Genomic DNA, 25535 nt, shown 5'->3' on the forward strand with positions numbered 1-25535 from the left:
AATAAAAGTAGCCACTCTTCACCTAGATGATCATTTAAGTTACAGCAGGACAGCTGGAAGGGGCAGCTCAGATGTGGACAGTGGCACTGTTTCTGTGTTGGTGGCTGTTCTGCTTCCCTCTGACCATACACAGTCCCAAAGGCAAATATGGATACCTGTGCCTGGGCAAGGGCAAAGGAGGTGGAGAATTTTGAGAAATTTTAGGAAAGAGAAATTCTGCTCTGTAAGAATTCATCCTGGTGCTTTCTGAAATCTGATCTGTACTTTCATCTGCTTGAAACAGAATATTCATGCTGAGCAGATACCTTGAAAAGTTTTAGAAAGAAAAGCATACATATCTTTCTTCAGTGGTTGCCTTTTCTGATTTTTGTACTGCAGATGTGTGGATGGTATCTTTTCAGCTTTATACCGGCTAGCGCTTGTATTTCAATGCCTTAGAAAGCCTCGAGCAACCCAGAGAGGCAGCACAGGCGATCTAGCACTTTAATAGCTCTAAAAGCGATACCTGTACCAGCTGCAGAGCAAATACCATCAGCAGAAGCAAAGAGGGAGAAATATAGCTCCCTGCCCGCTCAATTCCCTGCAGTTAGAAGCCTTAAAAAAGGAGAGAGACAACTACAGATGTTCACAGGAAAAGCTGAGCCGAGAGAGAGCGGAGCCTCCCCTCGACTATCCTTTATTGGGAGAAGGGGGAAGGGGAGGACTGGGGGCGGACCCGGGGTGAGCGGTCAATCAGACACTGCTGAAGAGTCTGAGTTACATTTGGTTTTGCCCGCGCTTCGAACAAAGGAGCTCGGAGCATGTGGCAGGAGCACGTGTCTTTGGGAGGGGGCGGGGAAGCTCAGAACAGGCAGCAACACAGATGTACTTATAAACTATAGTCCAGGTCCAAACCACCTTTGGGCTAAATACTGGGCAGACATATAACAAGGTGCATACTCTGAGTACATGTCTGGGGGAAAAAAGATAATTAACCAGTAAAGACAAAGCATCAGTTTCCTTAGTCTTCTAGAAACTTGTACTCTTATGAAGGTCACAGAATTTGTTATCCAATTATGAATCTATGACCTCCTCCAGTTGGCTGTTAAATATGAAGAAATTGGAAGGAAAAAAAAAAGGATATTGTTTTAAAATCTAGGCTTGTTCTAATATAATCTTCATTCAGCCCTGAATACCTAAAGAATTTGTTTGCAAAGTTAGTTCTAAGCTTTCATTCATGTTCAGTGCAACAGTTCAGCAAAGGCTAGTCTTTTCAGAAACATGATTACTGATAAATGTAGCCTGCACTACAGCTGTTATTTATGACTGACACAATTAGAGGCCTTTGTCTTTCAAAATAAACAGGGTAATAAATTTGCAAGAGCCTCGGTATAGCCTCTGCAAATTTCTCTAGGGTTATATTCCATGCCACAAAAAGAGTCTTTCATTGTGTGTTTATGCAGAGCTTGTGTCTGAGAAATTAATTGAATCACAGATGGTGACTGCAATTATCAGTCAGTATCCTTTTTAACTCCTGTAGTGGTACTAATGTTTCTGTCAGTGTAAAACATTTTTCTTTTAGTTTAAGAGGCCGCAAGTAAAGGGTTGTGAACATCAAAATATGCATATATACACAAACACACATATTTGTGTGTGTTTGCACCTATATATTAAATATATATTGAAATATGTATTGATGTATTATATAAACAGTGTATCTATATCTTCAAAGTTTTTCAGAGTTTTTCTTACAAAGCTTGAATAAATTGACAGTCTTGGCTGGCTTTTCTGGAGTCTTCCCAAGCCCCAGGCATGTATGGAAAGTACCAGGATTGCCAGTCTAAAAATGTAAGTTAGCCTCATCTTCCTGCATGTGGCCCTGTGTGCAGACACCCCCCAGCCTCTGTACCATGCTCCCTTCTGTACCTGCAGTCCCTGTTGAGCGGGTGCTGTCCCTGCTCCAGTGTCAAGCCCTCGGTACAATTCCTCTGGAGACACTGAGTTCCAAACCTTTTTTAGAAAGACCCAGCTTGTAATTCCTCCAGCTGTAAATACACAATAGATGGATACCAGGCACCTGTTGCCTAATTCCTTGCCAAGCGTTTAAATTTTAAATTGCACTAGATACTTGTTCAGGGGAATCTTTGTAACTTATTAGTTGTAGAATGTGTGGGAAAGTACCAGCCATGTATGGGAATGGCAGAAAACTGTCTTTTGAGGTAACAGAGAAAAACAATAGCCATGCACTTAGAGCATAAATATGAAGCAACATCTGGTCTTAATTACTGTTGAGGAACGTACATATATCATGCATGGAAATTATATCTATCAGAGGAAATTCCTCTCAGTTATATACCAATGTAATTCAACTGAATCCAAATGATTTACTCCAGAGTCACCTTGCTGTAAATGAAAGTGAAGCTTCGTCCACCAACTCGCTGCAAAGATCCTGTGTAAGGAAGGACATATAATGAAAATATGTGGCATACACTTGAATTGTTCTTTGCTGAGCTTATACTGCAGCAGAAAAATACACATGAGACAGGGACAAACACATCAGGGGCCTACTTCAATAATATTTAACTGTCTGAAATGATCACTTTAACTCTTAGGAAGAGTTATTAATATTTATTATTTGCATTTTAGTTGTGACTGTAGGCCTCAACTGAGAAAGATAATTATGAAATGTAAATCCCTGTGTTCCTGCAATATCCATCAGAGGATCCTCACAGCAATGACTGACGTTTTAAAAGCTCTATGGATGGTCAGTATTCCAAGGAAAAATCATTCAAGATGGCAATCAGAGGGAGCTGCAGCTTGTGTTACACAAGGCTTTTCAAAGAGATCTTGCAGAAATTCTTGGTATCAGACCCTGTACTTCCTAAATGACAATTGTCTTAAATTCACATATATTTTGCCTTCTCTTGTATAATTGTTCTGTTCTTATACACTGACAAAAACAAGGCCATGTCCTAGTATCCTGTAGGGAAGAAAAGCATTAATTCATGTGCTATACATTTCACATACAATAATGCAAATATTTGCATAGCTTTTTTAATTAACTAATTTGAAAAACTCAGTCTGCAGTTGAACCTCTGTAATATTCCTCACAGATGCGTGGATTTTTCCACTGCTGCATTGCTGCAATCTGTACACATACCAAAAGGTTGTAAGACTGATTCTTCTACCAGTGTAGCTCACTTGCATACACAAGATAACACCATTTATCCTTTTCCTGTTGTTTTTTCCTTGTGATTCTGTCTATTGCAGAACATAACTGCTGTTAAATCCCTCCGTTATGCTCCAAAAGTGTATTTCTAACTATATGCCTAAATCAACTTATTTTCAGCTTCCTAAAAACAATCTGTATAATCACTCAATGGTCTGCATACATCTAAGCTGTGTTAAATTGGCATATAGGTCACCTGCAGGCAATGCCAGCTTTGATTAGCCACTAAGGAATCTCAAACAGATTCTGCTTTCGCTGATCCCTGGGTAAGTTTGCATTTCACACTTTGCATATTATTTATAAATCCTATTGCTAAATGTAAAATATTTTTGAAAACAGAGTGTCTTACTATACTGCCTTAGCTACAAACCACTTGCAAACCCCGTGATTTGAAAGATGAGTGCTGTATGGTCCTCACCAGAACAAATAAAACAAGTAGAGCAGATGCTTGAGGGTGAGTCCCCCTGCTTCTCAGAGATACGACACAACTTCTCCACTGTTCTTCAGATTTGACGGAGTAATATTTTTCTTTCAAGGATGAAGCTGGGCAGGAAAAGGTTTAAAGACTACTCTTGTTTAAACAATGTAGCTAGTATGACATAGTGGAATGATTTCAGCATTTAATTTCTCAGTACTTTTCACCCCAGAGAGCAGTCTCAGTACATCCTTCCTATCTCTCCACTAGCTAGCAGCCAAACACATTTTTGGTTCCTCTTCCAATAAGCAATACTGAAAGCATGCTACCTAATTTCTGTGTCTTTGCCTAAGGAGACTTGAGAAACTGGCATGATCTTTACCATGCTGTCTACCAAACATGAAGGTTCTTGAATCTGACCAGGGATCCATCCCCCATTCTTCATCATGGTGCTAGAAGTTGTTATTTTTGTGCTTTTAATTAAATTCATGCAGCTTAAAGAAGCCAAGAATACAAATTATATCCAAATAGACCTTCTTGTGAAGAAAGCCTTGTGTGTGACTTCTTTCCAGCAAAGCACTCCACAGCAAGAGTAGTGGAAGGGCTCTCCTGCATTTTTGATGGAGGTCTGTGAAACAGCTTTGAGCTTTTTTCTGTTTCCTCCTGACATTCCCATCCTCTCTAGTGCTTTGTTTAGCAGAAATGAGGCAGAATGGGATGTCCTAGTAAGAATAAGTTCCTTTTGAATGTTGCATGGATTATTTTCCTCCCATAGGGATGGATCACTGTGTGCTGCATCTCACTACAAATCAACCTTTTTCTGCAGTGATGTCTGAGACCTACATCTTACTGCAAAGGAGGGACTGTAAAAAGCAAAATCTTGTCAATTGTGTGGGTTTGGACCTCTATCAGATAAGATGAGCTTATGACACAAGATTGCTTTGTCCCTGAGGACATTTTTGTCTATCATCGGATTATTTGGGAAAACAGGACTAGTACTCCAGAAGTCCCTTCAGAAGATCCATGTTTCACTTACAGGGTCTGTTGCAAATACTTTGGGATTAATGACACTTTGAAAACTGTGGGTAGCTGGAATCTTCTGAAATTTACATATTAAATTCGTGCCTTGGACCTTGTTCCTTTCCTGTGGCCAAAGAGAATAGGTTGACTGTGGAGGATGTTATGAAGAAAATAAATATGGGAATTCCCCTCCTTAGGCACCATGGTTGGGCAACTGCTGCTCTGAATATCTTAAAAATGGACACTTGTTCCTCAGACTGGAATATTTGTCAGTCAGAGGGGTTTGTGGTGTCTTTGCCAGTTTTTACAACCAAGTCTAACTTTTGATGTTAGGAAAGTGATCTATACCATGTCCTTCATATTCCTCCGACTTCTGTACCTAAGCTGCATTGTATTCTAAAAATCGGTTTGAAAAGTTCAGAGAATCAATAAAAAGAATATGTTAATTAAAAGAAAATGTATACAGCTGTTTTATTTAAGGTGTAAAACATTACCTGGTAACTGATTTCTATTACTGCAAAAGAACAATGAATGGGTTTACTGCACTTAGCATATGTTTAATGTCTTACTTCTGTTTTCACTTATGGCCCATTTCAATTCCTAACCTGTGATTTTCCCCTAAATATGGTCTGCCTTATGGAAAAATTAGGACCTTTACTCTGGTAACTATGAGTGTTTTGTTCCAGTAATGAAGAGTCCCTTGTTTCATGTCCCACAGAATTCTTGGTGTGTAGCTGTCTGGAGTCTTTGCCTCCAATAGCAGGAATTGAAGGGAAGCTCTAATAACTTATTTACATGAATCTCTTTGGTTTTGGTATGGGTTTTTTTGTTGGGTTTTTTTGGTTGTTTTTATAATATTGCAACTTAGTCTCAGTCTTTCTGAGCAAATGCAAAATTGACTATGAAAACAAAGAATATAAGTTATCTTTGGTAGTTAGTTTAAATATCTAGTGCTCAAAATCCAGGTTTCCTTTGGTTAAATCATTGTCACATTTTACATTAAGGCACCCTACTGTCCATATTAATTTCCTTTCTAATTGCATCTCTGTAGCTCAGTAATTTATAGTTGCACGTTTTGGAAGTCCTGTTTTTAGTTTATTCAGCAAAGTGCTAAAGTAACACAATGGCTAGCCCTTCTGACAGAAAAATAGTACAGAAAGCTTTCTTCTCTTTCATCTGGCAGTTGTGGGTCGGTGCTGAAAAGATGGTTTAGTACTGCGCAGGGGAAAAGGAGTTAACCTGTATTTATATGTTGTTGATTTTTTTGTCAGTATCTTGCAAATTAAAAATCCTGGCAGTAAAAGTCACATGTGAGCAGTCAAGTGAACAAACAAGCAATGCTTTCATTCAGAGAGGTTTAAACAGGCTAAAAATTGGACTGGGACATGAATGTTTTGTTCTGATGATGTCAGTTTGGCTCCGCTGCAATTTCATTACAGTGTTTCTAATCACATTGTTTCATGTTTTTCATTAATCTGAGGTACAATAATCAAGTTCAATGTTTCAGCTATGTAAGGAAAACATGAGCTGCCTATCTAAACCCATTGAAAATATCCTTACATGCACTATGGACAAATACACCTTCATAAACAAAGTGCACATGTCTCTCTGATGCCTAATCATGTTCCTCAGAAATAAAATGACCATGCTATATATGATTCTTAAGTGATATATCTAGAAACAAGCTGTTCCATAGGGAATGAAAGTAATGAAGCCTGGTTTCCTTAAGGTTTGTGTTCTTTGTTCTCAAATCCTCAAATTCAGTTCCCTCTGAGTTTACAGTAATGATGACTCACCCATTGTGGATAATATTAGAAGTAAGTCAGGGCTTAAAGAAAGGCATGTTCCTACAGTATGTCATGGCAATGTTTGTTAAATCTCTGCAGGAAATTTCTACTAAATGTAGAAATGTAGGATGTACATGCAGAACTGGTTAGTATTGTTCAAAATCAGAAGACTCCAAGCTCCAACCATAAGCTTACACATAAGTTATGCCAAGTGTACAAAGCAGTTTCTCCAAGCCCAGGCTAAGGATACTCCTTGCATCATGCTGAAGGTGAGCTCGTGCTGTTAAGTGACACCTCCAAAAGAGCTCCCAGTGCTTCAGCACTCACCTGGGAAATCTACAGTTCTGCACAAGAAGGATGGGAATAACACATAAAGGGAAAAAATGGGGAAAGATAAGCCCATTTAGGAGCGCTCTGTCATCTGTCCATTTTGTACTTTGACCATAAATTAGAGACTGTTTTGGGTGATGTACTTCTTACTCTGCACTCCTTCCAGTACAGCTGTATGCCTTTGCAGAAAATTGATTAAGACTCCTTGGCCCCCAGGTGAGACAAGCAAGTGCTTGGGTTCTCTGCAATGCACTCTGGTGCTGTGGCCCTGGGCTGAGAACCGGGAGAATTCAGTTCTGGAGTGCGGCCCTTGGACTGTGTCTGCACGTTGTGGAAGGACTACTCCCTGTAAGACAATAGCATCTGGAGGAGGAGGAGAGGAGGGAGTCGTGATGTTGCACCTCATTGGGCAGGGGGGACAATTTAATGTGGGACCCTGGGAACTGACAGAAAATGGGGAAAAAGAGAAAGAGGGTGGGAGGACAAGCTTGATCACCATGCACTTTCCACAGGTTTTGTTATCCACATGACTGCTGATACACCTGGGATGAGTAGGGAGCCCAGATCTCTTCTTTGTCACTGAAGTCTCCACTGCTGCTCAGGTGAACCCTGCAAGGCAGATGCACATGGAAATGCACATCCTGGAACTCAGACAGTCTCAGACATTAGTTATGTACCCACCTGTTGCTCCTGAGTGGGACAGGTACCCAGGAGGCAGTGCAAACCCACAATTTTAAGTAACAAGGCTGAAATTAAAACTCAGGACTTAGGGACCTGTAGAGTACAGGCAGCAGGGTTATACAGCAACTAAGCAGACCTGTGAAGAGTACTTATAGGGGCTCATCCTAATACTTAATAAAATCACTTCCATCTTGGCACAAGTCTTTCTTCTCTGGCCATGAAAAGAGAGAGAACAGCTTGCTTATCAAAATCATGCTCAAACTTGATATTGGTCTTTGTTGATAATGGTATGTGTGTGGGTCAAGCTTACCTGTCTGCTGCAACTTACACAGTGAAGGACCAAGAGAGGTTGGGAATGTTACCTGATGAGAAGCAGGAGGAGAGGATGAGACACTCTTTAGGCACAAGTTAGGGATGAGTCTCCCCTTTAGTTTCTCCTCTTTCTTCCTTGACTTATTTTTCCTTGTTGGGAGTCACTATTCCTTTAGGGGAGAAGGAAACACTTCTGGATATCTGAGGTCCCATCTCAGATCATGTCTCCTCATGTTGGCCTCCCAGTATTACTAATAATTAATCTGGCCTCAACACCTCATTTATTTCCAGCTCACACTTGTGTCTCCATTAGTTTTCTCTTGATGACTCTGTGTGGGTTCCCAGAGCACCTAGCAAATGGTCTGTATATCCTGATTATTGCTTTGTGCACTAAGTCATTAGTAACAGCGGTAATCAAAAGAAATTAGTGTATTAATCAGTTATTTTAAAAGCTGCCCATCTCCATCTCTGAATTGCCTGGTTTGTTTTGTCTTTTATGTACCTGTTTCTTAGATTGCCATCTTTCCTTGATAGAAATGGCATTTACTTACCCACTGTCAAGAATGTCAGTGATACGAAGATATAAGTAAGCAATAATCTGTAGTCTCTATTGATACACTATTGTAATAAAAATAAATAGCACATTTAGGAGGTTACAAAAACCTCACTGCCAGATGGTTTCTTCTGGCATTGCTGATCTCTTTGTGGTCTTTGGCCTTATGTATATCCCATAAAATTTGTCTGTTCACTATTACCTCTCTGCTTTTTAACTGTTGTTACTGTAAGAACAAACTAATCAGAAGTCTCTGAATGCCAGTCTAATAAAAGTGCATAAAAATGGATCATGGGAATGATCTGAATGCATAGGGGATTTATTGTATGAGTATGAGAAAACATGTTGGACTGTTTGTGACTAATATTTTTGTTTGATTTATGGATTCTGTCATCTTTTATAATCCTCAAATTAATAGAAAACACAAGGGTTTTAGCTTTGCTAAAACAAAAACACTTTCCATTGGTAAGCTTTATCTACATTAGCTTTTCAAGCATTTTGAAAATCCAGAGTTCCTGAATTTTTTGAGCCGGGTTATGATTTGCTAAAATAATAATGGACCCTGTGAGAATGCAGGTTATTTTCTTTTATTTCATTTGCCCTAATATGCAGGTCAGTTTTTGTTTGGTTTGGGTAGGTTAGTTTGCTTTAAAATTCAGGACTTGAAACAAAACAAATTCTCTCTGCAAAATGTTGACATTTGTGTTGTTTACAATAAAAAAATGAAAGAAAAAGCTTTTTTTGACATGTGTTTGGATTAAGTAATAGTAATACCTTATAAATCCATGAGATGGGTTACACAGGAATAGCTTACTCGTTTCCAGTTGGAAATAATTTTGAAAGCATAGAGATAAGAAATGTTGTCTGTGCAATGAGAACACCTAGAATGAATAAAGGAGATGAAGAAAGGGGAGGGGAACTAAAATCCGTAACTTAAGGAAAACCCATTATTTAACACCTAAACATATGTGGGCATATAAAATCATACCTTATAAAATGCTTACTTTTCAGAACTGTATAAAAATTCTGGACATTTTTTGCTTGAAGGAATGTGCAAGAGATGCGCGACCACGTACCCCAACTGGCTCCTCTCTGTCTGGGAGGTGAGTTGTTTGGGATGACTGTGAGTAATGGGGTTGCTGCACAGAGCTGAGATGGGCTCTGCTATTGCACCATCAGTGGTAGATAATTGCGGTCTGGTTGAAGCTCAAGGGAGTGCTGGTCAGATCCAGCCCATCTTCCATTCTTTCTCATGGTTTTCTCCAATAAGGATCCTTTTATTTTGCTTTCTGCTGCCAGCCAGATTTCCTGGAATAAGAGATCTCTTAGAATGCAATGTTCAGAAGTGAATATTCTGACTGCACAGATAAATGCATGGTGAAATACAAAGCTAACTGCACATTGCTAACTGCAACTTCCTTCCCTTGGCCAATGCTTGACTTGTGCCAAAGGGCTTGCAGGCTTCCAAAGAAGCTAAAATAAGAAATTTGCTAGTTTTCAAGTGATTTTAAAAGTTTGTGGAGAAGATGAAAATCTACCATATTTTCACGTGGAAATAAAAAAATAAAAAGGAGAGATACTCTTTCATGTCAGCATTTATTCAATGTTGGTAAGACATTCATCCTATGAAGAGACCACTCTACCATCAACTATTGTTTAGGTTCTGCCATGTTCATCTCATGCAAAGTTACTAAAACAACCTGTGGAGATTAGACATTGTTGTTCTCCTGCTGTCATCCTGTAATTTCCAAATTCCTCCGATATAACAAAATTTATACAACCACACAATAAGCTGGTCCTGAAACTCAAAGCAATATGTTGAACTGCAAAATGATGTTTTTTTGGAAGGAAAGTTTTGTAGGAACTACTGCTGACTATTGAACGAGGAAAAACTGGCTGCATACCATGAAACATCTTCAGAAAAGGCTTACATCACATTCAAAATGAATTTTCATTCAGCCTGTTTTTATCTCAATATTATGTGCTGTTGAGGCACATCAGTAAGGGAAGAATTTTGATTGTACAAATATATATAGATATTCCAGAGTCAAGTGTAGTGATGAAATTCCTTTTAGGCAGAAGCTTTTTATGAATCTCCGTCAGTCAACAGATCCACCATGCCATGAGTTAAGTGCCAAAAACACTATCTAAGATGTGGTGGTGAATTCATTGATTATCCTTGGGTTGTCATTAGTCCTTATATCTGCATTGAAAAATGAGTTATAATTTGTTTGGGGAATTTTTCAGTAGTTAATAATTTTGCTGTCTTTATTTACAAAAGTTTTATGTATATTTATGCTGGATGTAGGTACTTTGTTTTGGAAAAAAATCAATAGCTTTAATGTCAGCACATCAGTAATGATATCTGCTAAATATTAAATGGTAGGTAAAAAACCATGAACAAACAAAAACCAAACAAGTAATGGAATAATTTTGCACTAGGAACAGAGGGAAAAATAACATGGAAAACATTAGTAGACCATTAGGCAATTAGGTATGTGGTATGTGTTCACTTAGCACTTTGCTGTGCCTGTATGTAGTGAATTCAGACCAATCAGAACCCAGTGAAAGGAAAAACTCAGGGAAGGGAAGGATTAATAGCATATGGAAGAACGAGCAGCTCTTATGTGGGGAGAGAATACAAAATCTGGTTGTTGTGTGAGGCACTCCCATTATCTGAAAGGAAAGGACACACACGAATTTGTGCCTGAGATTCAGTCACTTATTTCAGTTGAGAGTATAACCCAAGAAACATAAAATGAGTAAGTCAGTTCTTAGTGAATTATTATCCTCTGGAAGTTTTTCTGCATTTCAAAGTTGAAGATGGTATTTGCACATGGGTTTTGGTTCTTTTCTACCCTGGAATAGGATGGAAAATGATGACAGAGTAGGGCACTTTGTCTCAGACACTTTTTCTTTTTTTTTTTTTTTTTTTGAGATGCAGAGGAGTCTCTGACTCAGAACATGTAATACAGAAAAGATCAGAGACTAAACTTATACTACGGCCCCCAGGAAGTCCTGCTACAGCCTTTTGTTGTTGTTCTGTCCTGGTAGCTGTCCACAATCACTCTGCATGGGTAAAAATGACAAGATGATATGTAGAAACTGGAAAATCCAACTTCAGAAGTTCTTTCCAATTTTAGTGTTTTACCTACTCCAGCAATAGTTCCTACAGTTAATATTGGAAATGGCTCTACAAAAGGTTATCCTATCTTAAGAACTTATTTTGTATTAAAGAACAAAACAGATCAAAAGCACATCATAGAACATTACAAAACATCATGAAAACAATATGTAAAATTACTTTCAAGTCTCATTCTTCATGGATTCATTTTTGGCAATGTAGGTTTTGTTGTTGGTGGTGCCTTTCATTTGGGATTCGGTGTGCCTGGGGCTGTACTTGCATACAGTGAAATGAATGCTCCTACTGCAGAGCTCCTCCAGCCTCAGCACTGATCTAAAAAGAATAATTAAGATAGAAATTTCCATTTCCTATCCCAGGGCAGATACAGTAATGAAACAGGCTGAGGATGACAAGTGACTCTAAGCTTTTCTTTAAAATAAGGTTCATCAAGCCTTAGTTGGAAAGAATATGGGTGGAACTTGTAAGACCCGATGACAGACATGCAAAAATGGGCTGTGCGTCAGTATTGCAATGCTGTGTGCCTTGCTAATGTATTCCATCTTTGCATAAAGCTAAGAGGAGGTGCACGAAGATGTTCTTCACGTACCCACTGACATAGTTACTAGAGACTCAGACATCCCACTGAGCACAGCCGTGGAGAAGACCCAGAACAAAGTGAACCTCTGTGGTCACTTCACAAGCATCAGGTGAAATTGAGTCGTTTTTTGGTAGTTTAACTGTAATTTTAAAATAAGCTTCTGACCACAGATTAATTCCTCGTTCATTTCTGTTATTTTATCTTAATTTGCATTTCTTCAGCACCCCATTTAGGCCAAGAAAGATTTGTTTAGTGATTAATTTGAAGTAGATGTAGGAAGGCATTAGTTGGAGGGAGAGCAGTATGTGCCACTCTCTGGGTTCCACCCTGACCGGGACTTGACCCTTTTGTGCTTTGCTGTGTTTTTGTTTTTGATTTCAGTAAGTTTTGATGATGATGCTGTTCAGGAAACAGAGCAAAAGCCCATTGTTTTCTTAGATTATCTCCTCAGATGCACCCCTGAAGTATATTGCTTGGTCTGACTGAAGATCAACCACAAATGCTAAAGCAAATAATACTGTGGGAGCCTGAAAGTGCAGATGCCATTCAGAGTAGTCACAGACACTTTGATGTGGGCACTCACTATATTTCCTGCATTTCTTCACTCTAAACATAGTTTTGGCTTTAACTGTTTTCACCCAGTCTCTCAGGCCAGATCTCTGTGCCATTGAATGACAGTGTCTAAACACTGACGATTTGGTGTGTACTGTTACATAACATAGGCCACTAGTACCTAGAACAAAGGCATAGATTTGGAAGGATCAAACTGTCAAATGCATACATGGGTCACTGGGGAGCTTGAAACTCAGGGATTAATTTCATTGGCTATAGAGACTGGTACTACCCAGTAATCCATACCTCCAAACTCAGAAAATTAGGTATTTGACTCTGCAGTTTAAATCTGGCATATGTATAATTTGAACTAAAACAAGAGACTTGTTATGGCAGAGTAGTTGGGGATAAAGGAGTGGGAAATGCCTTGTTTTAAGGATATTATATCTTTATAGTGGAGGAATTGAAAATACTTGCATTCTGCCACACTGTACCATTTTCTTCATCTGTCTGTCCATTGAGCTGGTTAAAAACATGCTGTAAATCTATTTGTGCAGCAAACAGGATGATGTCTAAAAAGTTATGAATTGCATATGTGCACCAATTCTTGATGTGTTCTCGCCAGCACTAAAGTAGTCATTAATATCTCCCATACTTTAGGTATTATTATCTCTTTTTCTCTCTTTGAAGGATAATTTCTTTTCTTAGTCCATGCACCATGAATATTTATCATCCCCATATTTGTTCCTTTTGGCAACTGTATTTCCAAGTTGCACCAGCCAGATGGGTTGGGATGGTCTTTAAAAATGCTGTGCAGGACATAAGAGAATTGAAGAATCCATACCACAATAAAACATTCAAAAGACCCACAGAGCCTTCTTTTTATTTTCATTAATTTTGTCTTGTCTGTGAAAGCTAGAGTAAAGCTTTAGTAGAAAATGGATGAGTACTGTTCCAGTGTCTCTATCGTAGTGGTCATCATGCAAAGCTGATATGGGTACTCCTCCTTGTCCACCTTTTCCCTCTTAATCTCTGTTGTGCCTGATGTCCTGACTGCACTAATGCTTCTACAGTGCCAGTGCCAGTGTGCCCATCTGCAAAACTACCCAAGTGACCCATGTATGCATTTGACAGATCTCTATTTGGAGGCTTTTGTCTCCAGCTATAGAGGCAGAAAAATCAAGGTCGTTGTGGGCAAATAGTAGGATTTGTGGAAGTCTAAACCTGAAAGGATTGGAAGGACTATCAGAAAAGTGTAAGAATGGCCCAGGAGAGTCATGCTGGCTCAAGCCCAAAAGTGTAGCAAACCTCCTTTATTACTCTGAAATCCTCTAGGAAATACCCAGAGCAAAATGTGGAAGACCTAAGGTTGGTCTGCCAAAAATTTCCACAGCATTTTTGAGTAGAGTATGGCTGAAAGACGGTTTGGTGGGAATGTAGTATGAAGTAGGATATGAAGTGAGGCAATAGCCTGGGAGACAGTTCAGTTAGAAAGGACATATACAGGCAACAGAAGAGGACCACAGTCTATGGTGGAGGGGAAAAGTCACAATAGAACTTGACATGTGGAAAACAATGTAAAATATAAACAAAAAAATTCATGAAGGTAGAGAGGGAAATGGGGTCACAGAGGATGTCCCCGCATAAGGGGCTTGATATAAGCCAGGGCAAACTTGAAAGTACTATTTCTGCTTTACTTTCAACCTGGTTTCCCATCAAGTGGCTTCATTGGCCAGTTTCAGTGGTTGGCTATTACCTTTCATTGCAATAACCAGAGAAATGTGGCTAACGAACAGACTATCCATAATTTTATTTGTTTCCATCGTGCCCTCTTACAGTCATCTCCTCTCAGAGAAGAAGAATCCTAGTCTGTCTGGGAGCCACTTCATATTTCTTCCTCATCTTCCTTTATTTGTTCTCTGGCTCCTTTTTTGAGTGGCCTGCCAAGGAGAGGAAAGGTCAGAGACTAGACTGCATTCTGTATTTTGAATATTCACTTCCATATTGTTTCCCTCTGTTCCATTCCTAGTCCTCCTCAGTTATTCAGAGGTCAATTACCACCTCTTTTAATAATGCTGAAGAAAAATTTTTGACTGAGTCAAACCCTGAACCCAAAAACCCAGCCCATGAAAAACTATTGCTTTTATTCTAGAGAAAATATTATGTGTACGAAACCATACAACCATTTCATAAAAGAATGTCCTTTGCATCCATTTTCTTAAAAAGGAAAAAAGAAAGCAAAAGAGCTGTCAGGGTTAATTAAATGAATTTATGTCACCAGCACACAGGAAAGGTGCATAGCACCAAGGGCAAGAGAATCTGATACAGAACTCACCACATTAGTTGTCTGCTCTGTCTTTAGGCGACTTGGACAGAAATTAAAGCACCCACGTGGTAACTAATAATGAATGATAGATTTATTAGCAGTGGTAATGATCCTAAACTTTAAAGTTCTTAACATTTCAGGGACTGTTTGGATGTAGAGGTTTTGGCTGAGGTGCAGTTTGGAACGGTTTTGGTTTTTTTCTAGTGTTTGAAGGCATTTGAATTCTATTTTGCTGCAGGCTTAATAGACATGCATATACTACAAGGACAGGCAAAAAAATATGTAAGTATATATAAAAATATATAAGTATATGTAGAGAGATTGTATATAATGAAAATTTGATGGTAACCTTAAATTCATTATAAGTATCTCAGATGATATACTTCATAATTTTTCCTGAGCTAGAAAAATATTATAGTTAGTTTCCTTTCCCTCCAAGAAAAGACATGCAAAAAAGCAATCCCAGTAAGCATATAGTACTTCATAAAACTTTCCTAAAATTTTTTGTTTTTTCCTTTATAAAAATCACACAAAACTTTTACAAAATCCATAATAATGCAGAGAACTTACTCTGGTTAATATTATTTATACTAAAAGTGTGTTTGCCTGTATATTCCAGCAGTCGGTATGTCTATCCACTTCCTCCAGTCCTTTGAACTCACACAATTATTCTGGTCAGCCATGTGTTAGGCAATTAACTTCTCCTGTGATGTGTTTAAAAAACTGTTCTCCTACTCACCCCAAAACTGCTGCAAGTCTCTCTCCCAGGAGACAGAACAAAGTTGATACGTATTGATCATCTTCCGGGATGAGGTGTCCATAACACAGCCTCTGACTGGGTCATTCCCAGATATTTAGTCTGTAACCTCAGGACCTAAAGAGAAGAGCCACTTCTCTTGGACTGAAGACCTGTTAGGTAAGAATGAGCAGAGACTGAGATTCAAATATATATTCCCCTCAATAAGGCAGGAGACAGGATGGGTTGGGATGGGGAATGAGTGAGCCATGGAGTCTGTTCTTTCTCTCCCATGTGGGAAGCTGCTCAACAATCAGACTTTGAAGTGTGTCAAGATCACCACTCGAAGTAAAGACATTCTCATTATCCTAAACTCTACCAGTAGAATAAAGAACCTATATTGTGGTCCAAATAGCAAAACTGGGAAGGAGGAATAGGAACTGGACAGTCAGGGACGTGCATTTTTTGATCTGTGCATGTCTTTGAGAAAGAGAATATTGGAAGAAAGTAAGTTTGTTTTCTTCCCTTCAGGAAGGTGACTGTGATTAGAAATGCCCATGTGGACAGAGGTAAAAGGGTTTTCAATTCTTCACTATCCTCCCACCTGGTAACTAAATTTCCTCATTTCTTTTCACCAACCCCATCTCAAACCTCAAAATTCTCTGCCATTCAATCCCCAATCTGTCTTAAAATCACCTCCTAGACCTCCCATTCTTCCCTATATAGAAACCTCCTCTGAATACACAGCCTTGCACCCAGACACTGCCTTGGCAGATGCCATAGTCCTCCTGGGTGTACCCATGCTTACTTTTTCTCCTGTTCTATAAGCTGAACACAAGTTGCACATATATCGAAACAAAACTCAGGAAAAAAAGAGATGGCAACAGGAACATGTGCAGAATAATATATATGTGCTGTAGCTCAGTGTTGTGAAAAATGTCTTCCTCCTCATGGGGCTCAACTCTGAGTTCAACATCTGCTAGGCTACTTATCTCTTTAGTGGACACTGCATCATTGCTTTACCCAAAAGAATATCTTAGCATGAAAACCAGGTTATCTTACAGTGATACTTGCTCAGTATTTCTACCTCCTTTCTGGCAGTCTGCAGCCTAGGCATATTTTAATTAGAGGTTATGTCTGTATCTTCCTCTTTAATCGCCCCTTGTGGACTTCCATTAATTTCTTTATTTATATTTTAAAGCTTTTTGATATTTTGACTTCTACAGCATGTGGCAGGAGGGAGTTCCACAGTTTTTCCTAAGCAAGAAAACCACTTTGGTCAGAAGTACAAACTTGGCCTCCATCACAACACTAGAATCAGGACTGCGACGAATGTATGAGGGAAGCCAAGTTCAGTTTTATCAATTTGTGGCCCAAGCTGTAGACTATGAAATCAAACTCATAGGATACAGAGGTAGTAAGTGCCAGACTATCTGGAGAGACCCAGGTCACAATCTTTCATTAAAAAAATTACCCTGTGCCTTAGCAATATTTGTCATGCTGTCTGCCAGCTACACTCAGCTGACTCCAAAAGCTAGTTGTTAAAGGAAAGCAAATATTTCTTTTCCCAAAAATAGTGATATTGGGAAAAGGAAATGTCAACTCAATGCATGGCTCAAAAAACTTCTCTCCTGGTGGGAGGCCACAATCATGCGGCCACATAGTTGTTCTTAAATGGTGGTTAAGAAGTGGCTTTTGTCAGTCACTTGGAAAATGTAACCACCTTATCAAGCACTGGTGAAGCTAATAAAAAGGGAGGAGTGAGTTGTCCTGAAATTCCTCAAAAATCTGTTGAAATATTTGTTTCATTGCATTTAGGCTGGATTCCTTTTAAAGGTCCCTGCTTGACCGCCCAGAGCATTTCTGTTCTCTAGCCCCTCAAATAACGATTCAGATAGAAACCCAGTTCTTAAAAGTTTTTTTCTTCTTTTCCGAGGGAAAATGTGAAGACAAACAACTGTCTAGGATAAGCTGTTTCTTATCTTCATCTTGTAAAACTCCTCCAGGAAAGCTAATTGCAACATGTGAGACAGGGCAAAGAAGCACCAGAAAAGGAAAGGAAAAAGAGGCCTTGAAACCCACAAGCAGGCAGGGGAAAGTCCTGGCCTTTGTAGTTCCTGTCAACAGCAGGAGAAGCCTGGAAAAGGTTGCACAGTGAAATCTGTGGCCCTGTGATTCATTACTTCAAGGGGAGGTTTAACATAGCACAGGAGGCTGAGCAGCCCCAGCATTTCTGTGCCTGGGACAGAGCTGCTTGGTCTCGTGGCAGTTGGTCTGTGCTCCAGGATCACAATCTTTCCCAGGCAGCAGACCTGAGCTTTAAGTACCTAGACTTTTCTGAAAAAAACCCAAACAAACAAACAAACCAAACCACAAAACCCAATACCTACTGACAGGGTTGAAGCCTCCCTGCTGCACCTACACTCTGGCATGGCTCCCAGAGCTGGGGTCCATGTGGCAGCAGTTGGGAATCATGGCATCGAGGGACAGCAGAAGGCTACTAATAAAATGAAAAGCAGGTTTATTTCAAGTGCTGTCAGCAATATGGTGGTAATGGCAATACATGTTTGTGGACCTTCCCCCAGGATATCTTTGTCTGGTGTGAGTAGCTTTGTGTTGCTTCCTGGCTGGCAATTAGGTGAAGTGCAATTGCATTATGGTGCTATTTTCATCAGCATCTCTGAAACCTCAGGTGGTATGGTACATTTCCAGCAGGAGATATAGGGCGGTGATTTTTGAAAATCATCTTGCTGTGAGGGTAACTCCGGAAGAAATCACCCTGAGTCAAACTTGGGTGCTTGAGAGCTCTCAGCACTGGGGACCTCACCAGAGAGGGCAGAGGGTAGGATTCAATGTACAGATTCCCAGGGAAAATCAAGCAATACCTTTCCCTTGTATCACAAGATTTTCCCCCCAGATTTACAGCATGTTCATTTTAAAACAAGATATTGAAAAAATATTTTCCCTTTTACTTATGTTTTACTTATGTGTGAGGATCCTAGTTGCAGGTTTTCCCTTTCTCCTTCAAGTGCTGCTGATGAGCCAGACAGCTGAAGTAGGAGGTGTGAACTTGGGCAAACCATTAATATTGTGGTGCTTCTGTTTTCCCTCTTGTATGAAAAGACCATAGCAATTCTTACCTAGCTAAACAGTACATTGAGGGGATTATTATTTTCCAAGGACTGGTGATCTTGATCACTGCCTGCTGAATCAGTAACAAGCTTTCCTCATTTTTTTGTGCTTTTCTGTTTGTTTTGGTTTTGTTTCTCTCTTTTCTTTTAAATTTTTTTTTTCCTTTATTCAAGCCACTTCAAGTTCCTGCAGAACTCTGTAGCCCTCTTTTACTTTTCACATCTAAAATTTTCCATTTTAGGTCATCATTTTTAGTCTCTGTTTCAGCCCCTACTCAGTCTGACTGTGCAGTCTCCTCCAGTTCCACAGACTCTGTACCGTGTCCATTTACTCCCACTGTGGAGCTTGTCAGACTGCTTTGAGAAACACCCAGCTGCAGCGATGGTGCACCATAGCCCTTCCCTAGCCCAGCAGTAACATCCGCAGAGAATTCCCCTCTGCTAGTGAGCCATGGTGACCTCCCCTTCCTGAAGCCATGCTGGCTATTTTCTGTTAATCTGCTGTTTTCCAAATGTTCTCCCTTTTGACTCTTAAAAGAGTTTCAAAGGCTTTTGCTCACAACTCATGTCAAACTGACTAGTGTGTAGTTTCCTACTATGTCTCTATAGGTTCGCTTTTAAAGTTATGCCATTACACATTAGTCATCCTTTTTCCTCAGAGACCACTTCTGAACTCAGTAAACTTATGAAAACATCTACCAAAGTCTCTCCAGTTCCTACTGTTATTCCGTTCAGTATTCTCTGATGGCCGCAGCACCAGAGTCCCAAAACCTGGTCCTGTGGAAGGTCCCCAGGCATATGTCTCATCTTTGTTACAACCCTGGAGTTCAAAGGGTACATCTAGAGGTGCCAGAGGAGTTATTCTGGCTTTGCACAACTGTTAGTGACCCCAAAGACTGTTCAGAGAGCATTTGAAACACAGTTTCTGATATTATGAACATGGCAGCCCCCAGAGAGGTGCTGTAATTTACTCTGGGTCTCTTGTATCTTCAACTACATCACAAAGCAATAGCTAAATATCAGTTCCTTAGCAGGACTCCAATATTGCTTTTTCTGTCCAAGAAATTAATTTACCATCTTCTCTTGTAATTATTTACATCCATGAAAATTTGAATTCTGCCCTTTGGTGACATCAAAAGGAGGAAAAAAAAATCATTGTCACCTCAGATTTTTGTCAGGTTGTTTGATTTCTCTACTTCTGCAATTTCCTATAGCCTGTTCCCACATTCACTATGTATTTCCTGAGTTTATTACATGTGTTTTTGGAAGAATCACCATTCCTATATTATGCCTTATGCTACTGAGATGTTCTCTCTCCCTTCATTCAAATAGACTTGCCACATGGGATTTCCATATCAACGTTGTTTCCTATCTCCGTTTCCTATCTTCTGCTTTTACAAATAAATATATTCTACAAGATATTTTCCCCTGGTATTTTAAAATATAAATTAATTTAATAGATGAACCTATGAAGCAATAAGGGGGTATAAATACAATTGTAAAATTTATAGTAATGGATGAGGTTTGGAAACATGCATTTTAAAGTTGGGATCAGTGGGAGAAAGGAAGGAAAGCAGAATGTCCTACTACAGAGATTGATAATGAAATATTACTTTGAATGTGAGTTTTTTTACTGAAGGATTGGCAAGGATTGCATACTGGATGTTAAAGGAAACTAATTTTCCACCTATACTGCAATAACTTATTTTCATTGCTTAGCATAGATAAAAAAATCTTGACATTATTCCTTATAGTTCCTCAGGACTTGAAAAAGGCCAGTATTTTCCAGACGAGCATAGTCTTGGGCATCCTGTATCTGCCTTCATGGAACTCGGTGGATGTTTATGTGTCGTACCTGTAACCTGTCCCAACACCAGTTTTAGAGGAATATATTTGGAAATTGTTTCTGCTCTGTCCCTGTTTATCTTTTACTAAGCTAGCAGTGATCGCATGGCCTTTGAGGACTTTCTCTATTTTTGGATACATTTCTGTACTTCTAGGTGGTTGGGGAAGGCAGGAAGTTTGTCTTTTTTTGTTTCTGTTTTTGGTAAAAGTCAGTTTGAGTTCAAGGCCAGACAGAACATATTCTTGGAAGAAAAACCAATGAAGATTATTACATACACAAGCACCATATCCTAATCAAGGACTCCCAAACTGAAAATAGTTGGAGTGGGACCTGACTACTGGGAAATTTCAAATATGCCTGTCTTTCTTTGTCTTCTTTAGGCATCCATTCAACTACCACAGGTAGAGAAAGCATAATGTGTTCGATGGCCCTTTGCTGTGATACATAATGCCTTACTGTCATTTCTTTGAATGCAAATTTTTTCTGACAACACAAAATGGATTTGTGTTTACCTGGTTACTGCTCTCCCATGAGGAGAGCAATTCAGGTGCTTGGCAACACTGTAGATGTGTCCAGAGACATTCAGGGCATTTTGACAGGGTCGTAAAATGTAATGAAACTCTTCCTTTGAAAGTTAGAGCCCAAGAAGATGATCTACCAGACACTTGTGCCCCTCTGGGCAGTCGGTAAGAGGCCAGGTGGGTCACCCGCAGGTGCCGATGATGATGTGTCTATTTAGGCACTCAGATCTCACCTAAAGGCTTTCAGTGTAGTCAAGAAAAAGATGTACCCTAAAAGGTGGGATTTACCCAGGGTGTCGTAGATATGCATCTCCAGATGGAGTAACTCATCCAGATCATATGTCTGCCCTCCTGGTGTTAGAGGGCTCCTGGATAACTACCTAGAGATGCCAAGTTTTGAGACAGGAATGCCACACACCACTTCTTTTGGCTCCTATCTTCTATCAGGGTCAACTCTGCTAAGAAAAGAAAAAGAAACAAGCATCTGACTCTCAGGCCAGACTCATATGTTGCCTCCCTGACATAGCAGTCCCAGCTGGTCACTCTAACCCCACTCCGGCTGGCCAGATATGTGACCACTCCTTCCAGTTAAAATGTGTAGATGTGAAATCCCACCAGGTAGCAAGAAAATGCTTGTTTTGGCAGCATATATTATCAACATACTCACTGAATCTTTCCCAAAAACATTGAATTGGAACTCTGCTCTAGGGTCCTGCTTGTGATGATACATGTACCTACTTTTTAAGTTGACTACTTTGTTGTCAGTCTCTTCTTCTCCTATACGTATATGTATATATAATTCCCTATATACATGTATATATATATACACATTCAGAAGAGATTTTTCCTTCTTATTTTCGTCAGCTTATTGGAGACAAACAATAGAACAGAGACCTTAAAGAACTTTTAATGCACTGCATGCTACCTGCAGCCGCCTCTTCAATAAAAGTGAGATCCGCTTCTGGTTTGTATCCTTATGTGGAGTTCCAGTTTCCAAAGCCTCCTTTCAGAGACTCCCTGAACCTGGGATGGTCACATTTTTTGCTGCTAACTCTTCCAAATTCACCATCTGGCACTTCTCAGTGCTGGAGAGTCAAGATAGTTGTCAGCAGCAATGCAAATCGTTGTTTTGTTAAACTAACCTATAGTACATCCCCTCTACTTTTTTTTTTACTTTTCTCTTGCTTCCAGAGGGTGTAAATAATAATGTTTAAAAATGAATAAACACACATGCAAAGACATATAATATCTCAGTCACATTCCAAAGTCCTTGCTCAGGTTTTTCATTCATTTACAATGCCAATAAAGCTCCAACTGAGGTGAATATGATTTTGATAGACTAAAAATTGAGTCAAATTGCAGGAGAAATTTGGCAGAAATTTGCAACAGCAGCATTAGCAATCCAACTCAGAATGCTCATTAAAAGGAAAGCTGAGCTGCCATTTGTGGCTTGGAAAAAGAAGTCTATTTTGAGGACTTGGATTTTTTCCTCCCGTCACTGTATCCTTTCTCAGTAGCAGCATAATCATTAGCACTTACAGATAAAGTTCTGAAAATCTTGTCACACCTGCTACCTTTCACAGCAACGATGAGAAATACACCTCTGGAAAACTAATAAGTTCTTTAGCATTAGACAGACAGGGAGCCCAATGGATATCTTTGCTTTCAGTCATTTTGGTCAGTGAGAGGGCTGGTTCATTCATTGGTTTGGTCAAACAGCAGTGATTCCGAATACCATGTTTGCTAACTCCCTTGCAAAAAGGAAGACTCTTCAAGAAAATCTGTTGAGGACAGGCTCATAGTGGAGGTTGAATTTAGCACCTGTGGGTTCCTGCTGCCTGTGACACTGTGAATTAGCTTGATGAGGCACTGTGGAGTGCTGGAGCTGCCCCCCTTTTTCCCCTGGGACTGTCACTATGCAAAGTTTTGATCTCCTCCTACCTAAGAGGCAGATGAGATTGTTTTCTCAGATACAAATCTTTGTAAATTATTAGCAGAGATATTTTTTAAAAATTAAATAACAAAATGTAATCTTGGAGAAATGTGCACTGTCACAGAAGCAGTTAAGGATCTGTCTGGAGATCTTTGAAATTTCCTGTCAGTGGGATTTCCACGCTGATACAATCTAACACTTTTTGGGGACCGTGTACTTCTGTTCTCTAGGATATCAAAATTATCAATCTCTTGATTATAATATTCATGATACTCAAGCAGACCAGAAAGAGCGCTAAAATGTAATTTAATTTAACCATTTCCACTTTCGTATTTCCAAAGTTCCTGATACAATATCCTGGTGCAGTATATCCTCTCATTGTCTCTCCATTTTGCCTTCACATAGTTTTCCCTTTTCTACTTTTTTCAGACCCATGGGTCTCATTCTGACCTAAGGTCTCGCACTGTAAGTTCAAAGTACTGCCACTTGTTTACATGTTTGCACTGATACAAATCACAGCAGCCTCCAACCCTTGGCATGGCTTATATTCTTCCTGGTGACTTTTCTGTTATGATCTCTCTGTGCCCTGTGACTGATCGCTGCAGCTCACTCCTGCCAGATCCTCAGGTTCCTCCACCCAAATCATCCTCTGATGACATTCCTGCTAACGAAGGGTATATGCTGCAGACTGCCTTCCTCCTGCACCTCTGCCCCATCTTCCCTTTATCCCTCAAAAGGGAAACCTCGAGAAGGAATACAGTAAAAGCTACAGGAGACACAGGGAGGAGGAGAGAGCCTGAGGTTCAGCAGCTCCAAACTAATCTGTCAACAAAATCTCATTACAGTAATATATGGTAAGTCTCTCATTGTGCTACCAAGGCAAGCCCATCCTTGTCCCACATTGTTTTGCTACCAGAACTTTTGTCCCTGATCCCACCACTTCCTTCCTAATGCTGGATGGTCACAGTCTTTGCCTGTCCACCTGGGGAGAGGTGGAGAGCCAGAGGAGTCCAGAATCCCCATACCTAACTAGTGGGTTTGTGGTTCTAGACAGAGGAGAGGAGTGAAACGAGTTAATGTCACAGTTTTTAGAGCTGAGTATGGTGCATGTTTTTGCTCTCAGCTTTTGTTCATGCAGTTCTTAGTGCTGAGTAATACCTCAGTTTTGTATCACTGCAGCTACACCTTTAGCAGCTGCCTTTGCAGCTTCAGACCGCAAGATACAGACTGACTGACAACCAGTAAAGAGAGGATCCAGCTTCTTTTCAGTAGCATAATATCTTTGGCACCAAATGTATTTTCTATTTCACACTGTCACACATCATATTCAAAATGAGTGCCAGGCTCTGAAAAAGTTTTCTGTTTTGCACCAGAAGATCCTGAATGTAACAGGAAAACTTTCCCAGCCTGCAAGGAGCCTTGGTGATTGCTCTGTGAGGCCAAAAGGGGAAGTGTAAACCTGATGAGCTAAGGGGTTTCTCCCTTTGTCTTCAAGTCGCACCGACTCTCTGATATCTGATAGTGGATTTTTTCACTTAGCAAAACCCATGGGTAGCAGAGGGCAAGCACTTTTAAACACGGTATATTTTTCTCATTTAATTAAAAATTTTAAAAAAATTCAAACATTAGTGAACCTCAAAAAGGAGTGAGCTGAACAATTTTTAAAATGGTTTATCATGCTCACAAGCCAAATGACCTTTGTGGAGGAAGCCAAGAAATTGATAAAAATAGCTGTTTAGTTTTGTGTTCAGTATGAGCATCTACTTCAAAACCTCCTAAAGAGAAGACACATGTTCTGATCCAGTTATTGAATACAAGACTTTATTAAACTTTTATTTCTTGGATTATGCATCCATGAAATACATGAATGCACTATTCGGTTGAAGGTTTATGAATTTGGTTTATGAAAGGGCTAATGTTTTTTGAATCTTACATTACCTAATGGTTAAAGCTAATCTAGAATGTTGCTGAATATGTCTGAAGCCACAAGTAAAGTTGGTTTTATGTCTGGCCTTTTTGGGAAGGTAGACTGTCTTGTTTTTTTAGATTAGACTAGATAGAAAAACCTGTTTTCACATATGATATTTGGACAGACATTTTCCAGTTTTCTTTTACTGCTATTGTCTGAGGTTGCATATAGATTAAAAAAAAACCCAAACCAAACCAAAAAACAACACCACCGACTGAATCCTGCAATACAAACAAAAGGGCCTAAAGGATGCAGAGATATATTGTGATTTATTGTTCCCTGTAATTTATAATTATGGTATTCTTACTGTCTCAACTATGAAGATACTACATTAGTGTATTTTAAGAAGATTGCCACATGAGCTGTATTTGTATCCACATAAATATTATTTGACTTTTAATGCAAGGGTATGGAAAAGCTAAGATGCCGCTGAGATAAGACATCAGTGCTGTACCTGGAAGAAACTTCTGCAGACCAAACTTGGCCCAGTTTC

At 39.5% G+C, this 25535-nt stretch overlaps 1 long non-coding RNA gene across 1 annotated transcript; it reads left to right on the plus strand.

The window, feature by feature from the left end:
- Positions 1-3362: 3362 nt before the first annotated feature.
- On the plus strand, positions 3363-5060 carry LOC138105760 (uncharacterized). Its single transcript, XR_011148667.1, has 3 exons — positions 3363-3474; positions 4118-4249; positions 4399-5060. It is a non-coding gene; the product is annotated as an uncharacterized lncRNA (long non-coding RNA).
- The last annotated feature ends 20475 nt before the right edge of the window (positions 5061-25535 follow it).

The sequence above is a fragment of the Aphelocoma coerulescens genome, chromosome 2 (assembly GCF_041296385.1).
Source record: "Aphelocoma coerulescens isolate FSJ_1873_10779 chromosome 2, UR_Acoe_1.0, whole genome shotgun sequence".
NCBI classification, from domain to species: domain Eukaryota; kingdom Metazoa; phylum Chordata; class Aves; order Passeriformes; family Corvidae; genus Aphelocoma; species Aphelocoma coerulescens.